This window comes from Bubalus bubalis, chromosome 15 (genome assembly GCF_019923935.1).
Source record: "Bubalus bubalis isolate 160015118507 breed Murrah chromosome 15, NDDB_SH_1, whole genome shotgun sequence".
NCBI classification, from domain to species: Eukaryota; Metazoa; Chordata; class Mammalia; order Artiodactyla; family Bovidae; genus Bubalus; species Bubalus bubalis.
The window spans coordinates 18,750,348-18,772,425 of record NC_059171.1 but is presented as its reverse complement, the minus strand read 5'-3'; the positions used below and the strand labels follow the sequence as shown (position 1 = coordinate 18,772,425).

At 41.3% G+C, this 22,078-nt stretch overlaps 1 long non-coding RNA gene across 1 annotated transcript; it reads left to right on the top strand.

Annotated features, from left to right (window-relative positions):
• The first annotated feature begins 2,276 nt into the window (after positions 1-2,276).
• LOC123329434 lies at positions 2,277-20,721 on the top strand. Its single transcript, XR_006544850.2, has 3 exons — positions 2,277-3,197; positions 5,512-5,591; positions 19,780-20,721. It is a non-coding gene; the product is annotated as an uncharacterized LOC123329434 (long non-coding RNA).
• Positions 20,722-22,078: the final 1,357 nt, after the last annotated feature.

The following is a 22,078-nucleotide window of genomic DNA, read 5'->3' as shown; positions in this document are numbered from 1 at the left end:
CATCACTGACTGGATGGACGTGAGTCTGAGTGAACTCCGGGAGTTGGTGATGGACAGGGAGGCCTGGTGTGCTGCTATTCATGGGGTCGCAAAGAGTCGGACACGACTGAGCGACTGAACTGAACTGATGATACTGGATACCATAATCTTGTTCTTTTGAATGTTGAGTTTTAAGCCAGCTTTTTCATTCTCCTCTTTCACTTTCATCAAGAGGCTCTTTTAGTTCTTCTTCGCTTTCTGCCATAAGGGTGGTGTCATCTGTATATCTGAGGTTATTGATATTTCTCCCAGGGAAGTAAAGATTTCTAGTAGTAAAGATTAGCCTGAAGATAACCACCAGATAGACTGGAGCCTAATGATATTGTTTATTTCTGGCCTTTGTGACATCAACTAAAGCTTGGACTCTGTTGACCTTTGCCCCAGTTCTATGCTGAATTCTCTGCCAAAGCCTTTTCATTAATATACATATATGCTTAGATTAAAACTTTCCCAATTTTACTGTTCAGGGAGACACTAATTTGGGAAAGATACTCGGTGTTTTCCTTACTTGTTGAAAGTAATGAATTCTTCCTTCTCCCAATCTTTGGCTTGGTTGTGTCTTTTGGATCAACACCCACCAAGAGGCAAACACAGTTTTTTTGGGTATTTGTTACAATTGATGAATCTACATTGACACATCATAATCACCTGAAGTCCATAGGCTTCTTTCTTGGTGTTGTACAATCTATGGTTTTGACAAATGTATAGTAACATGTATCCACCATTATAGCATCACACAGAGTAGTTTCATGGCCCTGAAAGGCCTATGTGCTTCCTGTTCACCATCCCTCTACCCCTAGCCCTTGGCAACCACTGACCTTTTACTGTCCCCCTAGTTTTGCTTTTTCCACAGAATGTCATATAATTGGAATTAGACATTATATAACTTTTCACATCAGTTTTTTTCACTTGCTGATGTTCAGTCACTAAGTCATGTCTGAGTCTCTGCAACTCCATGGTCTGCAGCATGACAGGCTCCTCTGTCCTCCACTATCTCCCAGAGCTTGCTCAAACTCCTGTCCACTGAGGCGATGATGCCATCCAACCATCTCATCCTCTGTCGCCCCCTTCTCCTCTTGCCTTGAATCTTTCCCAGCGTCAGGGTCTTTTCCAGTGAGTCAGCTCTTTGCATCCGGTGGCCAAAGTAATGAAGCTTCAGCATCAGTCTGTCCAATGAATATTCAGGGTTGGTTTCCTTTAGGATTGACTGGTTTGATCTCCTTGCTGTCCAAGAGACTCTCAAGAGTCTTCTCCAGCACTACAGTTTGAAAGCATCAATTCTTTGGTGCTAATTCTTAGTAATACACATTTATGGTTCCTCTGTGTCTTTCTTGTCTTGATAGTTCATTTCTTTTTAGCACTGAATCATATTCCCTTGTCTGAATGTACCACAGTTTATTGATCCATTCACTCACTTTCAAATAATTGTTGCTAATACAATTATGAAAAAATTATTATCTATTATATCAATTAAGAATGAAAAATAAAAAGAAAGGTTTGGTTTTACCTTCACTTATTCCTTCTATGTGCCTCTTTTATGTAGCTCCAAGTTTCTAACCTACATCATGTTCCTTCTCTCTAAAGAACTTAACATTCTTGCAATGCAGATCCATTGGCAAAAAAATTCCCTCAATCAATTTTTGTTTGTCTAATTATTCCTCGTTTACTATTGAGGGTTAATTTCACAAACAGAACTGTTGTTTTTTTTCTCTCATCATTTTAAATGTTTCACTACATTCTCTTCTTGCTTGCCTGGGTTCTGAGGAGAAGTCAGATATAATTCTTATCTTTGCTCCTCTCTTTCGGTAAGATTTTTCCCCTCTGACCTTTTTCAGGATTTTTTTTTAATCTTCTATTTTCTCTAGCTTGAAAATTATAAGTTTAGATGTAGGGTGTTTTTTTTTGTGTTTTTTTTTTTTTGCTGTTATTCTGCTTGGTGTTGTCTGAGCTTCTTGGATCTGTGTTTTGGTGTCTAACATTAACTTCTCAATCATCATTGTTTCAAATTCCTCAGCCATGTCTATTAAAAAGTCCATCAAAAGCATTCTTAATTTCTCCTGTGCTTCTGTTTTGTTTCCTGTTATAGTGTTTTAGATCTCTAGCATTTCTTTATTCTTTCTTAGAATTCCATCTTTCTGCTTCCATGTGTGTGTATGTGCATACTAAGTTATTTCAGTTGTGTCTGATTCTTTGTGCCCCTATGGACTGTAGCCCACCAGGCTTTTCTGTTCATGGGATTCTCCAGGCAGGAATACTGGAATGGGTTGCCATGTTCTCCAGGGGATCTTCCAGACCCAGGGACTAAACCTATGTCTCTTGTGGCTCGTACATTACTGGCAGATGCCTTACTGCTGAGCCACTAGGGAAGCCCCTCTCTGCTTACCTTGCCCATCTATTCTTGCATGCTGACTACTTTGTCCATTAGTGCCCTTAACATATCAATTATAAGTTGCTTCAAATTCCCAGTCTGATAATTCTAACATCTCTGCCATAACTGAGTCTGGTTCTGATGCTTGCTTGCTCTGACCCTTCAAAGTGTGTTTTTAATTTTAAATTAAAAAACATTTTTTTCTTGATAGCCAGATATAATGAATTGGTTAAGAGGAACTGCTGTTCCTTTGGTGATGTGGTGAATTGCAGGGCAAGGGGAAGCATTTTATAATCCTAAGATTAGAGCTCAGTCTTTTAGTGAGGCTATGGCTCTGAACTGTGAACTTCACAGGTACTTCTCAGCACTCCCCTCTCTTTAGGTGGGCAGGATGGCTGGAGGGAGCTGGAGTTGGGGACTTCCTTTCTCCTATGTGGAAGGCTACAGCCAGCTGAAGTCAGTTTGGATCTGATAAAGCTCCAGCATGTGAGGCTCTGGTTAAATAGTTTCTCTTGAGAGTGGATCTTGTTAAGAACAGAATGCTCAGAAGTATTTCAAAATGGTTCCTCTTCCCCTCCCCTTACCAGAAGCATGGGGGAATTTTTCTCCAGTGTTCACTGTAAGAATCCAGTAGAGCTCCAGGAAGTAAAACTCACAGAAGTTTCAGGTGTCCTGATGACTGGATCCCTCTGGAATTTTTGACTTGCCCGCACTGAGCCTCCAGTAATTCATCAGTTACAGTTCAGGTTTCCCTAACGTGGCGCTGGTTCCCATGAAGGGTTCTTCCTTGGTAAGTTGTGATGCTCTGTATTTGCCTGTCACTCTTGCCAGTTTAGGGGACAGTGATTTGTCCTGTGACCTCACTTCCATATGGATCTAAAAAAGAGTTGCTAACTTTGCAGTGTGTTCAGTCTTTTACTTGTTGCTAGGATGGAGTGGTGACTCTCACACTTCTTACAATGCCAGACCAGAAAGCAGAAGTTCTGTCCATATGTTTTGAAAAGTAGAAGGACAGCTGATACGTATTGAGCACCTGCCCTAAATCAGGTGCTTTACCTGATCCGCTATTTCCTTTTTTCCTTTTAATAGTCCTCTGTGGAAGATGTGACTCTCCCCATTTTGCAGATGAGAAACTGAGAGTTACAGGAGAAAGGCACTTGCTCAAATGTTCACGACAAGTACATGGTCTGCTTCACTCCAGATCCCATCTGATTCCATCTATGTTCTTATGTAGGAAATAAAGGAGGAATAAAGGGCAGAAGTAAGCAACAAAAATCATTTCCCATGATTATAAAAGCAGTTCATACTGTAACATTTATGAAGAAAAGAACTTTTGTGTGATTAGATTCTACAGAGATGAGTGTTGGTAAAGTCCCAGGGACTGAGTTTTTAGCATACTGCTCCTTAGACATAGTGCTAAGTCGTTTCAGTCATGTCCAGCTCTTTGTGACCCCATGGACCATAGCTCACCAGGCTCCTCTGTCCATGGGATTCTCTAGGCAGGAATACTGGAGTGGGTTGCCATTTCCTCCTCCAGGGGGTCTTCCCAACCCAGGGATTGAACCTGTGTCCCTTATGTCTCCTGCGTTGCAAACAGCTTCTTTACCACTAGCACCACCAGGGAAGCCAGACATAGACTGGGCATTTAATAAATTCTTGCCAAATGAATGAATGAATGAATGAGCATTCCATCCAGTGTGTTGTATGTCATTAAAGCATTCTTTCAGTGGGCCTGGCACTGTGCTAAGTACTTTGCATTCTTTATTTCATGTAATCTTCATAACAGCACAAGGGAGGGGCAATTTTTTTCTCTGTTTTTATTGTTGAGGAACCAGAGACTTAGAAAAAAATAACTTTGTGCAAGATCAAATAACTAACAACTGTAGAGGTGGGGCTTGGGCTAGACCTGTACAGTTCATGCTCTACACCTGGACTGTCCTTCCTGAGAGGAGTAGGGGAGGGGCTTCCTCCACACACCCACCTCTGTGGGCAGGCACCGTTGCTGATGCTCCCACTAAGTGCCTCACATCCCTTGCACGGGATAGGCCCTTACCTCCCCCAGATGCCTTCTCTAAGGGTGCAGAACTGAAGATGTTTAAAGCTTCCCCTAGACTGCAGTTCATGACCTCACAGAATCAGCTAAGCTAGAGAATCAGACAGAGGGTCTCTTTCCGACCCTTGGGCATCAGATGGATGGAGCACAGGATTAAAAGAAGGTCCAGCTACAGAGACCTGGAGCCAGGCTGGCCGTGTCATCCTGGGAAAGATCATTAACTTCACCAAGACTCTGTTTCCTTCTCTATTGCATAATAATCAGATTAAGAATAACGATTTCTATCTCTTGGGGCTATTATGATAACTCAGTGAGACTGGGCAGAGGAAGGTTCTTTGTAACTGGGATGCACTCTACAAGTGACTCAGTTCCCAGAGCCCAGGACAGAGGCTATTTCTACTCCACCCTGCATCTCTTCATAAGGGGACGGGAACACCTTTCACGAAGCAAGGATTTCCCAGGACCTGGTATTTTGCCCGTGTCTGGTTTCTGACCCCAGCATCTGAAAGAGTAGGCAGTGAAGGAGCTATAGCTTCTGAGAAGCTATAGCTTCTGGCTGTGGTCGTCCCTGTGGAGGAGTGGGGTTCGAGGCCTATCTGAGGTCCTTGCTGCTGCTACTGCTAAGTCACTTCAGTCATGTCCGACTCTGCAACCCCATAGACGGCAGCCCACCAGGCTCCCCCGTCCCTGGGATTCTCCAGGCAAGAACACTGGAGTGGGTTGCCATTTCCTTCTCCAATGCATGAAAGTGAAAAGTGAAAGTGAAGTCACTCAGTCTGTCCAACTCTTAGCGACCTCATGGACTGCAGCCTACCAGGCTCCTCCATCCATAGGATTTTCCAGGCAAGAATACTGGAGTGGGGCGCCATTGCCTTCTCCGATCTGAGGTCCTTACATCTTTAGAAACCTAGAAAATTTAGCCTCTCTTTTCTCTCCCTTGATGATCACTGACACCTCTCTCTACTCCCTGCACAAGCCTACTAGTTTCTCTCCTCCTGTAGAAGGTAAGGCTGAACCATTGTAAGTGACATGGGGCTTTTCTCTCCCTCAGGACACTAATAATCATGCCAAGACCCTCTGTTATTGCTACTCCACCCTGGGACAGCCAGTGTCTTCTGGGAGCAGGTGTGGGTGAGTAGGATTGTTTAACCCCTTAATCTACATTCCTATCCACCCAGAAGCACAGAAACTACACAACACAACACAGCACACACACACACAAGTTAACTAGTCAGTCTTCCTGCACCTCATTCTTCACAAACTATTGCTCAAAGAGTATGGTTATCAGAGACTGCTTGGGGAACAGTGTTCTGCTCTGAACTGAAAAGCTTAACTTAGACAGAGTGGCCAAGATGGTGGAGTATGAAGACCCTGAGCTCACCTCCTCCCACAGTCACATCAAAATCAAGTATTTACAGCAAAATTATTGAGAACAAAGACCCGAAGCCTAGTGGAAGAGATTTCCTACAACTAAAGATATAAAGAAGAAACCACAACAAGATAAATAGTAGGTCTGGAGACATGGTATAATCAAGACCCATATCCCCAGGTAGGTGGTCCACAAATGGGAGGATAATTAAAATTGCACAGGTTCTCCTAAGGATCAAAGGGTACAAGCCCCACAGCAGGCTCCCCAGCCTTGTGGCTCTATACCAGGAAGACAAACCCCCAGAATGTTTGGCCTTGAAGACCAGTGGGGCTTACTTTCAGAAGAGCCAGAGAACTGTGAGAAATAGAAACTCTACTCTTAAAGAGCACACACAAAATCTCACACACTCTGATACTCAGAGAAGAAGCTCTAAGTTGAAAGAATCTTGGATCAGACACACCTTCTGATCTTGGAGAGCTTCCCAGAGAAACAGAGGCAATTGGAGCTCACCCTGGGGACACAGACATGGGCAGCAGTCACTTGGAGAAACTTATTCTACCAAGAGGACTCTGGAGCTACCAAACACTATTTTGGAATCCCCTCTCTAACTTAGCGCTAGGTCATGGCCCCACCCACCACGTTGTCAACACCAGTACTGGAACACTTCAGGTCAAGCAGCTAGCCAGGTGGGGATACAGCCCCACTCACCAGCAAACCAGCTGCCCTGGGACACAGTGCCATCCACCAGAGGACCCAGGACTTGGCCCCACTCAACAGAAGACCAACACCAGCTCCCAGACCCTAGGCCCTGCCTCCAGGGACCCCAGGGCCCACAACATCAAGTGTACTGCCATTCATACCATAGGAGTCTCAGAAGGAGAAGAGCGAGAGAAAGGGGCAGAGAACACATTTGAAGACGTAATAACTGAAAAGTTTCTTAACTTAGGAAAGGGAACAGACATCCAGGTCCAAGAAGCATAGAAAATCCCAAACAGGTGGCTCAGTAGTAAAGAATCTGCCTGCAACACAGGAGACTTTGGAAATCCAAACAGAATCAATCCAAAGAGGGCCACACCAAAACACATTGTAATAAAAATAACAAAAATTGAATATAAAGAGAGAATCTTAAAAGCAGCAAAGGAAAAAGCAACAAGTTATGTACAAGGGAATGTCCATAAAGCTATCAGCTGATTTTTTCAGTAGAAACTCTGCAGGCCAGAAGGGAGTGGCCCAATATGTTTAAAGTGATAAAAGGGAAAAAACTACAAGCAAGAATACTCTACCCAGCAAGGCTTTCATTCAGAAATGATGGAGAGAGCTTTACAGAAAAGGAAAATCTAAGAGAGTTCAGCACCACCAAACCAGCTATATAAGAAATGTTAAAGGAACTGCTCTGAGCAGAAAAGAAATGAGAAATATAAAAATTATGAAAGGAAAAATCTTGCTGGTAAAGGCAAATATACAGTAAAGAAGGTAAATCAACCAGGTATAAACCTAGTAGGAAGTTTAAAAGACTAAAGTAGTAAAGTCATCTATATCCACAATAAGTAGTTAAAAGAGATACAAAACAAAAAGATGTAAAATATGATGTTAAGAACAGTAAAAGGGGAGGGGAAGAGTAAAAATTCAAGGTTGTTAAAATACATTAAACATTAAGAGATCAGCAATTTATAATTATATACATACATTATATACATTATATATATATGTATGTATATATATAGCTATATATAGACTTCATGCTAATCACAAACCAAAATTCTGTAATAGATACACACAGGAAAAAGAGTGAAGAATCCAAATGTAACATAAAGATTGTCATCAAATCATGAGAGAAGAGAGCAAAAGAAGATAGGAACAAGAAAGCACTACAAAAACAACCTCAAATCAATTACCAAAATAGCAATAAGTACATTTCCCATCAGTAGTTAACTCTTAAAGTAAATGGGCTAAATATTCCAGTAAGAAACCTAGAGTGGCTGAATAGATACAAAAGAAAGACCCACATATAAACTACCCACAAAAGACTCACTTTAAATCTAAAGACACACAGGTAGAAAGTGAGGGGATGGACAAAGGCATTCCATGTAAATGGAAGTGAAAAGAAAGCCAGAATAGCTTCATAAATATAAAACATTCTATCCCAAAGCAGCAGAATACACATTGTTCTCAAATGTACATGGCAAATGCTTTAGGATAGATCACATGCTTGGCCACAGAACAATTCTCAGTAAATTTAAGAAACTGAAGTCATATTAAACAACTTTTTTGACCACAATGCTTTGAGACTAGAATTCAACCACAGAGGGGAAAAACTGCAGAACACGAACACATGGCACAGTATGCTACTAAATAACCAATGGAACACTGAAGAAATCAAACAAACAAACAAAATACCTAGAGACCAGTGAAAATGAAAATGCAATGATCCAAACTCTAGGGACACAGCAAAAGCAGTTCTAAGAGTGAAGTTTACAGTGATACAAGCTACCTCAGGAAACAAGAAGAATCTCAAATAAAAAACCTAACCTACACTTAGAGGAACCAGAGAAAGAATAAACAACCAAAATCTGTAGAAGAAAAGAAATCATAAAGATCAGAGCAGGAATAAATGAGATAGAGACCAAAAAAAAAAAAAAGACCAATGAAGCTAAGCTGATTCTTTGAATGGGTAAACAAAATGGACAAACCTTTACCAGAAGGTTTTCTTTTTATCAAGGAAAAAAGATAAAGTCAGAAATGCAAACTTCACAGCCAACACAACAGAAATTCAAAGGATGTCATGATACCCCTATGAATGATTGTATGCCAATAAAATGGACAACCTAGAAGAAATGCCTAGAAATATATAACCCTCTAGGACTAAATCAAGAAGAAATAAAAAAAAAACAGAGCAATTACTAGTAATGAAATTTAGTTATAAAAAAGAAAAATTCCCAAAACAAAAAAATCCAGAATCAGATGGTTTCATAGGTAGAATCCAGCAAACATTCAGAGAAGAATCAACACCTATCCTTCTCAAATTATTCCAAAAAATAGCAGAGGAAGAAATTCTTCCAAACTGATTCTATTAATACAAGGCCAGCATCACCTGACACCAAAACTAGACAAAGATAACACAAAAAAGGAAAATTACTGACCAATATCACTGATGAACATAGACGCAAAAATCCTTATCAAAATATTCAGTTCAGTTCAGTTCAGCTGCTCAGTCGTGACCGACTCTTTGCAACCCCATGAATCGCAGCACGCCAGGCCTCCCTGTCCATCACCAACTCCCGGAGTTCACTCAGACTCACGTCCATCCAGTCAGTGATGCCATCCAGTCATCTCATCCTCTGTCATCCCCTTCTTCTCTTGCCCCCAATCCCTCCCAGCATCAGAGTCTTTTCCAATGAGTCAACTCTTCGCATGAGGTGGCCAAAGTACTGGAGTTTCAGCTTCAGCATCATTCCTTCCAAAGAAATCCCAGGCCTGATCTCCTTCAGAATGGACTGGTTGGATCTCCTTGCAGTCCAAGGGACTCTCAAGAGTCTTCTCCAACACCTCAGTTCAATAGCATCAATTCTTCGGCACTTGGCTTTCTTCACAGTCCAACTCTCACATCCATACAGGACCACAGGAAAAACCATAGCCTTGACTAGATGGACCTTTGTTGGCAAAGTAATGTCTCTGCTTTTGAATATGCTATCTAGGTTGGTCATAACTTTCCTTCCAAGGAGTAAGCGTCTTTTAATTTCATGGCTGCAGTCACCATCTGCAGTGATTTTGGAGCCCACAAAAATAAAGTCTGACACTGTTTCCACTGTTTCCCCATCTATTTCCCATGAAGTGATGGGACCGGATGCCATGATCTTTGTTTTCTGAATGTTGAGCTTTAAGCCAACTTTTTCACTCTCCACTTTCACTTTCATCAAGAAGCTTTTTAGTTCCTCTTCACTTTCTGCCATAAGGGTGGTGTCATCTGCATATCTGAGGTTATTGATATTTCTCCCCGCAATCTTGATTCCAGCTTGTGTTTCTTCCAGTCCAGCGTTTCTCATGATGTTCTCTGCATATAAGTTAAATAAACAGGGTGACAATATACAGCCTTGACATACTCCTTTTCCTATTTGGAACCAGTCTGTTGTTCCATGTCCAGTTCTACCTGTTGCTTCCTGACCTGCATACAAATTTCTCAAGAGGCAGATCAGGTGGTCTGGTATTTCCATCTCTTTCAGAATTTTCCACAGTTTATTGTGATCCACACAGTCAAAGGCTTTGGCATAGTCAATAAAGCAGAAATAGATGTTTTTCTGGAACTCTCTTGCCTTTTCCATGATCCAGCGGATGTTGGAAATTGGATCTCTGGTTCCTCTGCCTTTTCTAAAACCAGCTTGAACATCAGGAAGTTCACGGTTCACATATTGCTGAAACCTGGCTTGGAGAATTTTGAGCATTACTTTACTAGCATGTGAGATGAGTGCAATTGTGCAGTAGTTTGAGGATTCTTTGGCATTGCCTTTCTTTGGGATTAGAATGAAAATTGACTTTTTCCAGTCCTGTGGCCACTGCTGAGTTTTCCAAATTTGCTGGCATATTGAGGGCAGCACTTTAACAGCATCATCTTTCAGGATTTGGAATAGCTCAACTGGAATTCCATCACCTCCACTAGCTTTGTTCGTAGTGATGCTTTCTAAGGCCCACTTGACTTCACATTCCAGGATGTCTGGCTCTAGGTCAGTGATCACACCATTGTGATTATCTGGGTCATGAAGATCTTTTTTGTATAGTTCTTCTGTGTATTCTTGCCACCTCTTCTTAATATCTTCTGCTTCTGTTAGGTCCATACCATCTCTGTCCTTTATTGTGCCCATCTTTGCATGAAATGTCCCCTTGGTATCTCTAATTTTCTTGAAGAGATCTCTAGTCTTTCCCATTCTGTTGTTTTCCTCTATTTCTTTGCATTGATCGCTGAGGAAGGCTTTCTTATCTCTTCTTGCTATTCTTTGGAACTCTGCATTCAGATGCTTATATCTTTCCTTTTCTCCTTTGCTTTTTGCTTCTCTTCTTTTCACAGCTATTTGTAAGGCCTCCCCAGACAGCCATTTTGCTTTTTTGCATTTCTTTTCCATGGGGATGGTCTTGATCCCTGTCTCCTGTACAATGTCACGAACCTCATTCCATAGTTCATCAGGCACTCTATCTATCAGATCTAGGCCCTTAAATCTATTTCTCACTTCCACTGTATAATCATAAGGGATTTGATTTATGTCATACCTGAATAGTCTAGTGGTTTTCCCTACTTTTTTCAGTTTAAGTCTGGATTTAGCAATAAGGAGTTCATGATCTGAGCCACAGTCAGCTCCTGGTCTTGTTTTTGTTGACTGCATAGAGCTTCTCCATCTTTGGCTGCAAAGAATATAATCAGTCTGATTTCGGTGTTGACTGTCTGGTGATGTCCATGTATAGAGTCTTCTCTTGTGTTATTGGAAGAGGGTGTTTTCTATGACCAGTGCATTTTCTTGGCAAAACTCTATTAGTCTTTGCCCTGCTTCATTCCGTATTCCAAGGCCAAATTTGCCTGTTACTCCAGGTGTTTCTTGACTTCCTACTTTTGCACTCCAGTCCCCTATAATGAAAAGGACATCTTTTTGGGGTGAATATTATATATATAATATATTATATATATAATTATATATATATAATATTAATATTAATTTATATATATTCATAGAAAATCCTAAAGATGTTACCAAAAGCCTACTAGAACTCATCAATGAGTTTGAGAGTTTCAGGATACAAAATTAATATACAGAATATGTTGCATTTCTATATACTAACAACAAACTATCAGAACAAGAAATTAAGGGACTTTGCTGGTGGCTCAGTGGTAAAGAATCTGCCTGCCAATGAAGGAGACGACGAGTCTGACCCCTGATCCAGGACGACCCCACATGCCGTGGAGCAACTATGCCCGTGCACCACAGCTGTTGAGCCTGAGCTCTTGAGCCTGGGAACCACAACTACTGAGCCCGCGTGCCACAACTGCTGATGCCTCCATGACCAGGAGCCCGTGCTCTGCAACAAGAGAAGCCGCCACAGTGAGAAACCCACACGCTGCAACAAGAAAGTAGCCCTCGCTTGCCACTAGAGAAAAGCCAGCACCGCAATGAAGACCCATTACAGCCAAGAATAAAATAAATAAACAAAAGTAAACAATGAAGAAATTAAGAAAACAATCTCATTTAAAATTGCATCAAAAAGAATGAAACATTTAGGAATAAATCTAATGAATGAAGTAAAAGAGTGTTTTCAAAAAACTGTAAGACACTGATAAGAAAAATTGAAGATGACGCAAACAGGTGGGAGATATATCATGGATTGGAAGAATTAATTTTATTCTAGTGACCATACTATTCAGAGCAATCTGAAGATTCAGTGCAGTCCATCAAAATACCAATGACATTTTTCACAGAACTGCTGCTGCTGCTGCTGCTAAGTCGCTTCGGTTGTGTCCGACTCTGTGCGACCCCAGAGATGGCAGCCCATCAGGCTCCCCCGTCCCTGGGATTCTCCAGGCAAGAACACTGGAGTGGGTTGCCATTTCCTTCTCCAATGCATGAAAGTGAAAAAAGTGAAGTCACTCAGTCGTGTCCGACTCTTAGCGACCCCATGGACTGCAGCCCACAAGACTCCTCCATCCATGGGATTTTCCAGGCAAGAGTACCAGAGTGGGTTGCCATTGCCTTCTCCATTTTCACAGAACTAGAAAAAGTAATTCTAATAATTGTATGGAAACACAAAAGACTCGAAATAGCCAAAACAATCTTAAGAAAGAATAAAACTGGTGGAAACACCTACCCTGACTTCAAACTATACTGCAAAGCTACAGTAATAAAAGCAATGTGATACTGGCCCAAAAGCAGACACACAGATCAATGGAACAGAATAGAGAGACCAGAAGTAAACTCACTTTTTTGTGGGCAGTTAACATACCACAGAGTAGGCAAGAATATATAAATGGAAAAAGACAGCCTCTTTAATAAATGGTGTTGGGAAAATTGGACAGCTATGTGCAAAGGAATCAAGCTAGACTATTCTCTTATACCAAAATCAAAATGAGTTAAAAACTTAAATATAAGACTTGAAACCATTAGACTTGGAAGAAAACATAAGCATTACACTCTTTGACATCAGTCTTAGTAATATTTTTTGTATATGTCTCCTTAGGCAAGGGAAAGAAAAGTAAACAAACAGGACTACATCGAACTAAAAATTTCACATGGTGGAGGAAACGCTCAACAAAACAAAAACACCATCTACTAAATGGGATAAGATATTTGCAAATGATATATCTGACAGGACTAATGTTCAAAATATACAAAGAACTCATACAACTCAACTTCAAAAAAAAAAAAAGCTATACAGTGTGATTAAAAATGAGCAAAAGATCTGAATAGACATTTTTCCAAAGAGGACATACAGATGGCCAGCAGGCACATTAAAAGATGCTCAACATTACTAATCGTTAGAGAAGTGCAAATCAAAAGCACAATGAGATATTTCAAATCTGTCAAATGGATATTATCAAAAAGACAAAAAAATAGCATCTGTTGGTGAGGATATGGAGAAAACAGAACCCTTGTACACTGTAGATGGGAATATAAATTGGTACAGCCATTATGGAAAAGAGAATAGAAAGTCCTCAAAAAAATTTAAAAAGAAAGTATCACATAATCCAGCAGTCCACTCCTGGATATTTATCTGAAGAAAATGAAATCTCTATTTAGAAAAAATACATGCACCCTTAGGTTTATAACAGCATTATTTATAATAGCCAAGATGTAGAAGCAATCTAAGTGCCTATCCAGAGATGAATGGATAGAGAAGATATGATATATATATATATATATATATATATATATATATATACACATACACACACACACACACATATATATACACATACACAGATACATACACATAAAATTAAATACTACTCAGCCATAAAAAAGAATTATGTCTTGTCACTTGTAACAACATGGATAGACCTAGAGGGAGTTATTCTAAGTAAAAGAAATCAAAGAAAGACAAATCCTGTATGGTTTCACTTATATGTGAAATCTCAAAAATAAAGCAAATGAACCAACATAACAATACAGAGTTACAGATGCAGAGAACAAACAAGTGGTTGCCAGAGAGGAAAGGAGAAGGGGGAGGAGAGAATTAAATGAGGGAAACTAAGAACTACAGACTTCCCGTTGCAAAATAAGTGAATCATGGATATGAAATGTACAATGTGGGAACATAGTCGATAATATGTGGTATCTTTGGAAACATATCATACCTAGATTTATCATGGTGATTATTTTAAAGTGCATAGAAATATCAAATCACTATGTTGTGTCCCAAGAAGTAACGTAATATTATACATCCATTATAGTTCAAAAACAAAGGAACAAACTTACAGAAAAAGAGATCATATTTATGGTTATTGGGGGCAGGAGGTTTGGGTAAGAGAACTGGATGAAGACAGTCACAGACTTCCCATTATAAGATAAATAAATACCAATGTAACATGATAAATATAATTAATGCTGCTATGTATTTAATATAAAAATTGTTGCAAGTAAATCCTGAGTCCTCATCACAAGGAAAACTATATATATTTTTTATTTCTTTAATTTTGTATCTATATGAGATGATGAATGTTCACTAAACTTACTGTGGTAATCATGTCATGATGCATAAGCCAAATCATTATGCTAAATGCCTTAAAGTTATACAGAGCTATCGGTCAATTATATCTCAATAAAACTTGAAGAAAAAAGTTTGATGTAAGACTTATGACTCAGAATAGGCTAGTGCTGTGTATCATATGGAATTCCTTATCACTTTCCACCAGAGGTTTGTTCCTGAAAGAAAGTTTTCTCCTATTTTCTCTTGTTAAAAGGCAAGATCAGCCAAGGACATCTCTTGAGGTTGAAACGTAGCTCGGAGAATTAACATTCTATTAGATCCCTGGATAATAACCAAAGATCCCTCTGGAACCTTTGTCTAAAGACAATTGCCAAATGTCCCAGTGACAAGCCAATATTGATGATCATGCTGCTGCTGCTGCTAAGTCGCGTCAGTCGTGTCTGACTCTGTGCGACCCCATAAACAGCAGCCCACCAGGCTCCCCCGTCCCTGGGATTCTCCAGGCAAGAACACTGGAGTGGGTTGCCATTTCTTTCTCCAATGCATGAAAGTGAAAAGTGAAAGTGAAGTCGCTCAGTCATGTCTGACTCTTAGTGACCCCATGGACTGCAGCCTACCAGGCTCTTCCCCCCCATGGGATTTTCCAGGCAAGAGTACTGGAGTGGGTTGCCATTGCCTTCTCCGATTGATGATCATATTTATAATTAAATACATTATGTAAGTACAAACTATAGCAGCAACAGTTACAGCAGGATTCTTTTTAATCTCCCTCTGCCAACTATTAGTAACTGAGCCTCCCATACAGTTTCAGAGCAAAACATAAATAAAACAAAATCTCATCATGTTACATGTATGTACTTTCTTTATTTTTACTTATAGGTCATAATATCTCTCCTATTACGAGAAATTCGAATATGGTTGATTAAATAACTAAAGCAAGAATTTCCAATTTATCTGTATCATTCAGTCAAAAAATATTTTGCAGAGAGTTCCCTTGTGGTCCAGTGGTTAAGAATCCACCTTGCAGTGGAGGGGACACGAGTTTCATCCCTGGTTGAGGAACTAGGATTCCGCATGCTGCAGAGCAACTAAGCCTGTGCATCACAACTAGAGAATCCTCATGCCGTAACTATGATCTGGACTAATACTATCAACCCTAAACACAGACATCTGTATATTAACACTTCATTATGGTGAGAGACAGTGACTAGCTCATGAGAGTGATCAGGAGAGGAGAATATCTTACTAACAAACAACTCTTTTGGAGAACTCTCTAAGAATACTAATATTTTTGCAACTTTGTGTTTCCAAAAGATTATCTAAGATTCATCAGCATCATAGAATTTGTCAAGGATCAGGAATCTTGAGAGACCATTTTAGAATTCTGCCTACTGCACAGATGTCAGTGCCTACATAGTCTTTAAACTACTCGCTTCCTCTCTCTGAAGCTATGGGCGTTGGTTCTGAGCCCAGGCAGACAAACAAAAATGATATCACATACACGCTGTGGAAAAACGTATACACAAAGCAGAAAGAAGAAGTGATCTACTATGCACAGGTGGTGGGGCTGCTGAGGGGATATTTAAAGGAAGTTTCAAGAAGTGATATTTCAACTGGATGGTTAGAAAAAGAACCATGCCTTCACATTTTTGTCTACACTGTCTGGGACAGTCTTAAGGTACATAACAGACCCCTGTTGGTATTTATTGAATGACCTTGTAGGTGTCTTCTAGTGGAGGAGGGGAAAGAGAATTCTGGGAGAGTGAATCTCATGTACTGAGACCCAAAGAGTTGTTGTTGTTGTTGTTGTTTTTAATAAGCATTTGTTTCTATTTATATTATTTTTATTTATTTTATTGCCTTGTCACATGGCATGTGGGATCTTAGTTCCCCAACAAGGGATTGAACCTGCAGCCCCTGCATTGAAAGTGTGGAGTCTTAACCACTGGACTGCCAGGGAAGTTCCCGGAGACCCGAAGATTTAAAGCCACTTGCTATGTTCAAGGATCAGTGAGAAGTGTCAGATTATCTAAACATACAAGGCAAGATATGGCAAGAGAAGAGGGAGAAGATGGGGCCAGAATATGGGAGGCCTGGAATATGGTGCTAAGGAGATAAGACTGTATTTTGTAAATGAAGAGGGATACTTGAAGAGCTTTAAGGAAGTGAAAAAGAAAAAGACAGATTTGTGTTTGAGAAAATTAGCTCCAGTGGAAAGCATGTGTGAAGGTTACTTTGAGGTGAGGGTTAGGATGGATGGGAGTGAGGCTAACCCAGGGCTGTAGGAATTAGTGGAGTACAGTAAGGGAGGAGGGTCTACACCAAGACAATGTCAGTGGGATGGAGAAGGGATTGGCTCCGAAAGCTAGTTGGGAAGTAGAGGGACTGAAGAGCATGGCTGGGAAGAAGAGTTGGTTGAATATGAAGGATGACAAAGTCATGAAGGATGACCTGAAGATGACTCTGGTTTAGGAGATGGAAAAATGATGAGACCTTCCGTTGACCTTGAAGTCTAAGAAGAAGAACAGGTTTGAGGAGGAGGAGGGTGTTGGCAGTGATGGAGAGAAGGGCAGCTGTGAATGACAAGTACACTTTGGGGCATATTGAGTTTGAGATGCTTGTGGAACATCCTAACAGAATCCAAGAGGAGGCTGTCGAGTTCTGAGCTCTAGAGCTTAACAGGGGTGGATATACATTGGATTCTCTAACTCCTAGGTGACCAATCAAGTCTTAGCATTGGATTATCACAGAGGGATGGTGTACCGAGTAAGAAAACAAGGAAGCTGAATATAAAACCATGAGTCACCAAAAGTTTGCCATGTTGAGGACAGAAAACATGAACTGGAATCAAAGGTGGGAGAAGAGAGGCTTTGATGGGAACCAGTGAATCTGGGAATGTGTAGTGACCACAGAAGGTAAACAAAGAAATGAGCTTCATGGTCAGAAGAAACTGTGCCCATGAAAATATTTGCTGGTATTGACTTCACTGGCTTGAATTGGTTAAAAAAAAAAAAAAAAAAAAAAGTCTAGGGAGGACAAGCCCCACCAGACCATGTGTAATTTAAACACAAAAACTCTAAGTAAATTAGCTCGTAGGACAGATTGTCACAGATTTCTTTACTGGGTTAGGAAATACTTGGTTTCACTGGGTTCTATTCTTCTGAGGAAAAAAAAAAAAAGAACTTAGAGTGAAAATGTATGATTCTCCTTTGATCTCTGTAATTAATAGATTTGACTCAAGTATTCATCAGCCCTTAATGAAAATCAGTGGTATTCCTGTTACTTTCCACGGTTTGTTTTCTCATAAGTTGAAGAACAAAAGAGTATCTTTCATAATATCATCAAGGGTAAAACAGGATGTCACAAGAAGAGAGATCCCTGTGGAATAATAAAATTTTTTAAACAGGGCTGATCCATTTTTAATTTAGTTTTCCTTTGCCCATGTCAGTTCAGTTTAGTTTAGTCACTCAGTCGTGTCCAACTCCTTGTGACCCCATGGACTGCAGCACGTCAGGCCTCCCTGTCCATCACCAACTCCTGGAGTTTACTCAAACTCTTGTCCATTGAGTTGGTGATGCCATCCAACCTTCTCATCCTCTGCCATCCCCTTCTCCTCCCACCTTCAATCTTTCCCAGCATCAGGGTCTTTTCAAATGAGTCAGTTCTTCACATCAGGTGGCCAAAGTATTGGAGTTTCAACTTCAGCATCAGTCCTTCCAATGAATATTCAGGACTGATTTCCTTTAGGATGCACTGGTTGGATCTCCTTGCAGTCCAAGGGACTCTCAAAAAGTCTTCTCTAACACCACATTTCAAAAGCATCAATTCTTCGATGCTCAGCTTTCTTTATAGTCCAACTCTCACATCCATACATGACCACTGGAAAAACCACAGCCTTGACTAGGTGGACCTTAGATGGACCTTTGTTGGCAAAGTAATGTCTCTGCTTTTTAATGTGCTGTCTAGGTTGGTCATAGCTTTTCTTCCAGGGAGCAAGCGTCTTTTAATTTCATGGCTGTAGTTACCATCTGCAGTGATTTTGGAGCCCGCAAAAATAGTCTGTCACTATTTCCATTGTTTCCCCATCTATTTGCCATGAAATGATGAGATTGGATGCCACGATCTTCGTTTTTTGAATGCTGAGTTTTAAGCCGGCTTTTTTACTTTCTTTCACTTTCATCAGGAGGCTCTTTAGTTCTTCTTGGCTTTCTGCCATAAGCGTGGTGTCATCTACATATCTGAGGTTATTGATATTTCTCTCAGCAATCTTGATTCTAGCTCGTGCTTCATCCAGCCCGGCGTTTCTCATGATGTACTCTGCATGTAAGTTAAATAAGCAGGGTGACAATATACAGCCTTGACGTACTCCTTACCCTATTTGGAACCAGTCTATTCCATGTCCAGTTCTAACTGTTGCCTCCTGACCTGCATACTGCCCATGTCAGACTCCACCAAACAAGCTGAATGTGAAAGTTGTTCAGTCATGTCTGACACTTTGCAACAGCATGGACTGTACCATCCATGGAATTCTACAGGCCAGAATACTGGAATGGGTAGCCTTTCCCTTCTGCAAAGTAACCTGAATAAATACTAGCAATTGCTGTGCCCCACCAAAATTTGGACATGCTTCAAACATCTCCAAAGAAGGACAATATGCTTTTTCGAAAAAATATAAAGATGAAGTTAACCAGGTGCGTGTAAATTCACCACAACCTCTCCTCATTATCCAGAGGGGATGGCCCATGATGATAATTTAGTTAAGGCCAAGTTAATCCAAAATGCAGAGATTCAAGTGCCAAGAAGCCAGTGTGTCTCTGCATTTCTCCTCTGCTCCCTGGAAGCTGACGTCTTGCTAAGCAGCTGGCTAAGTATTCGCATTCTTGGTGACTTGGAGGAGGCGGGAGCCTTGGCAAAGCAGCAGTAACACACACCGAGGCACCTCACTTCTTGTCCTCTACAGTCCCCTCAAACAGTAAGAATGTCAAACCTTCAGTTCTAGAATGAGACTGAGGGTGTTTATGTGAAATGATTCTCTGTGTGTGCTCGGTTGTTCAGTCGTGTCCAACTCTCTGTGACCCCATGGACTGTAGCCTGCCAGGCTCCCCTATCCATGGAATTTTCCAGGCAAGTATACTGGAATGGGTCGCCATGTCCTCCTCCAGGCAATCTTTCCAACCCAGGTATCAAACCCTCATCTCTTGCACCTCCTGCATTGGCAAGTGGACTCTACCACTACCTGGGAAATTACACTATTTCTCTGCTGTTCAGTTAGCAGGTGGCTGTGTGCCTGGGTTCGCACCAGCAGATGAGAGGATTGGGGAGGCTCTTGCCCAGTGGAGCCAATAACGTGGTCAAGAGAGACCCGACCTCAGGAAAGAGGAAGAGGCCCGAATGAGCGAGCGGCAGGGGAAGCAGCAGCGGAAATGCCAAGCGCTCCTGGAGCCCATGAGAACAGAAAGCCGAGGTCAGGGAGCCCATTCACCAGAGCAGAAGGGGAGCCTAAGAAGAACACACACAAAGCTGGAAAAAGAGAAAGCACAGCATATTTCCTTAGCAAGAATGAGAAAGCCACTCACCCTTCTCCTCCCCTCCCCAAACACGCGTGGAGTTTGGTTTCACTCGTCTCTTTGAGGAGGTGTTCCCCTATGCGCTCCGGCCTACCGATTTACAAGAACATGTATTCATCACTCCCATTAAAAAGGAATGTGAATGTCACCCATGCCTAGTTTCTCAAGTAGGGCAGGTTTGAGTACTTTATTTCCTGCCACATGAAGGTTTGCTGTCAAGCTGAGGTGATCACATGCAGTGGGCTGAGCAGAAGCAGACTGAGTCCAAACGCTGGCCCTGTCACTCTCAGTGTGACCTTGGATAGGTTCTTCATAGAGCTAAACACTCCGTTTTCTTATAGTATGAATTATAACATTCCAGATCCACAATCCCTTTGTAGCAATTCTGAAATCCAAAGGGCTCCAAAACCACAGATTTTTTTGTAAACTTGTACAAAATTCATTTGATGGCAAAACCTGATCTGAACTAATAATGTAAGACTTAGTTTTCATTTATCCCATTAAACATGATTATCTGGAAGTTTGCTGCAGGAACATCAGTGTGTTTGATAACGGATGGATATTATGGGGCTGTTATCAATAATCCAGTATATGCACTGATTTGTCTCTCCCAAATATGAACCATTTTGAATTCTGAAGCATACCAGGGACCTGTGTGGAATCTGAATAAGAGATTGGGGACCTGTTCTTTGGGGTTGTAGGAAGTACTAAGGGAAAATAATGTGTATCAGGTGATTCTAACAATGCCTTGTTGCTGCTGATACTTAGTCACTAAGTTGTGTTTGAATCTTTGCAACCCCAAAGACTAGCACACCAAGCTCCTCTGTCCATGGGATTCTCCAGGCAAGAATACTGGAGTGGGTTACGATTTTCTGCTCCAGGGGATCTTACTGACCCCAGGCTCAAACCTGCATCTCCTGCATTGGCAGCAGATTCTTTACCACTGAGCCACCAGGGAAGCCCACAACAATGCCTGGCAGTTTGTAACTGCTCAAGAAATACAAACTAGAATTTATTATTATAATGCAGATTGGAGTGCTCTGCCCCGATCCTGTTACTCTGGAGTTCACCCAGGGGAAACATTGAACCCTGAGGTTCTGACTCCCCATCCACCAACTGTATCACTGAAGAGTCTGGACTTTTTGAGGAAAAAACCTCCCTGGAAGGCCGTGTGTACATTCCTGCAGGCACTGTGGAGTTGAGACCCAAGACCTAAAGCCAAGAAAAAAATTCCAAATGCACAACATTTGAGGATTACAAGGACAGGGAATGAAAGAAGGGCTGAAACTGGACATGCTCCCTCCCAAAGGTGGTGAGGCCTGGTGGAGGGAGGCTTGACCTTGGAGCCAGAGAGATCTCATTCCTCGCCCGGCCCTCCCTCGGGATGGGAACGGCTGGATCTCAGTTTCTTCATGTGGAAAGTGGGCTAACAGTACTTCTGAAAGCTTCACTATGATGGAAAAGCATTCTTCGTGGGGGCCTGGTACGTAGATGAGATTCAGCAAGGAACAGGCGAAAACACACAGACTCCATTATACTGGGTGCTAAGAAAACCAAAGTTTCTACAGAGTATAATTCTGCCTTGCCCTGAATTCCTCTCCAGAGGAAAAGCCTTATGTTTCCTGCAAAAGTGAAACTAAGAGGCCACACGGAGGGGGCATTCCATCTACGAGGAACTCTAAGCCTGTAGTGAGCGGTTCTTCTCTCTTGACGAGACAGTCACCCGTGCTCCTTGGGGGACTTCTGACTCAGAAGGACAGCCACGCACAAGGTCAAGTTCAAAACTGTAAAGGTGATCTGTGGACACACGGATGGTCAATCTGACTTATTCACCCCTTGAATCCAATTTTGGCTGAATGACCAAGTCCCAGTGTGACCCCTTATAAAAGGAACAATTGTCAAGGGTACTTAGAAGAAAAGAGGGTTGTTTTCTGCCATTCAAAGTGGATCGTTTCATGAAGGAGACCTTTCACCCAAATAATCACCTTGTCCTCGCATGT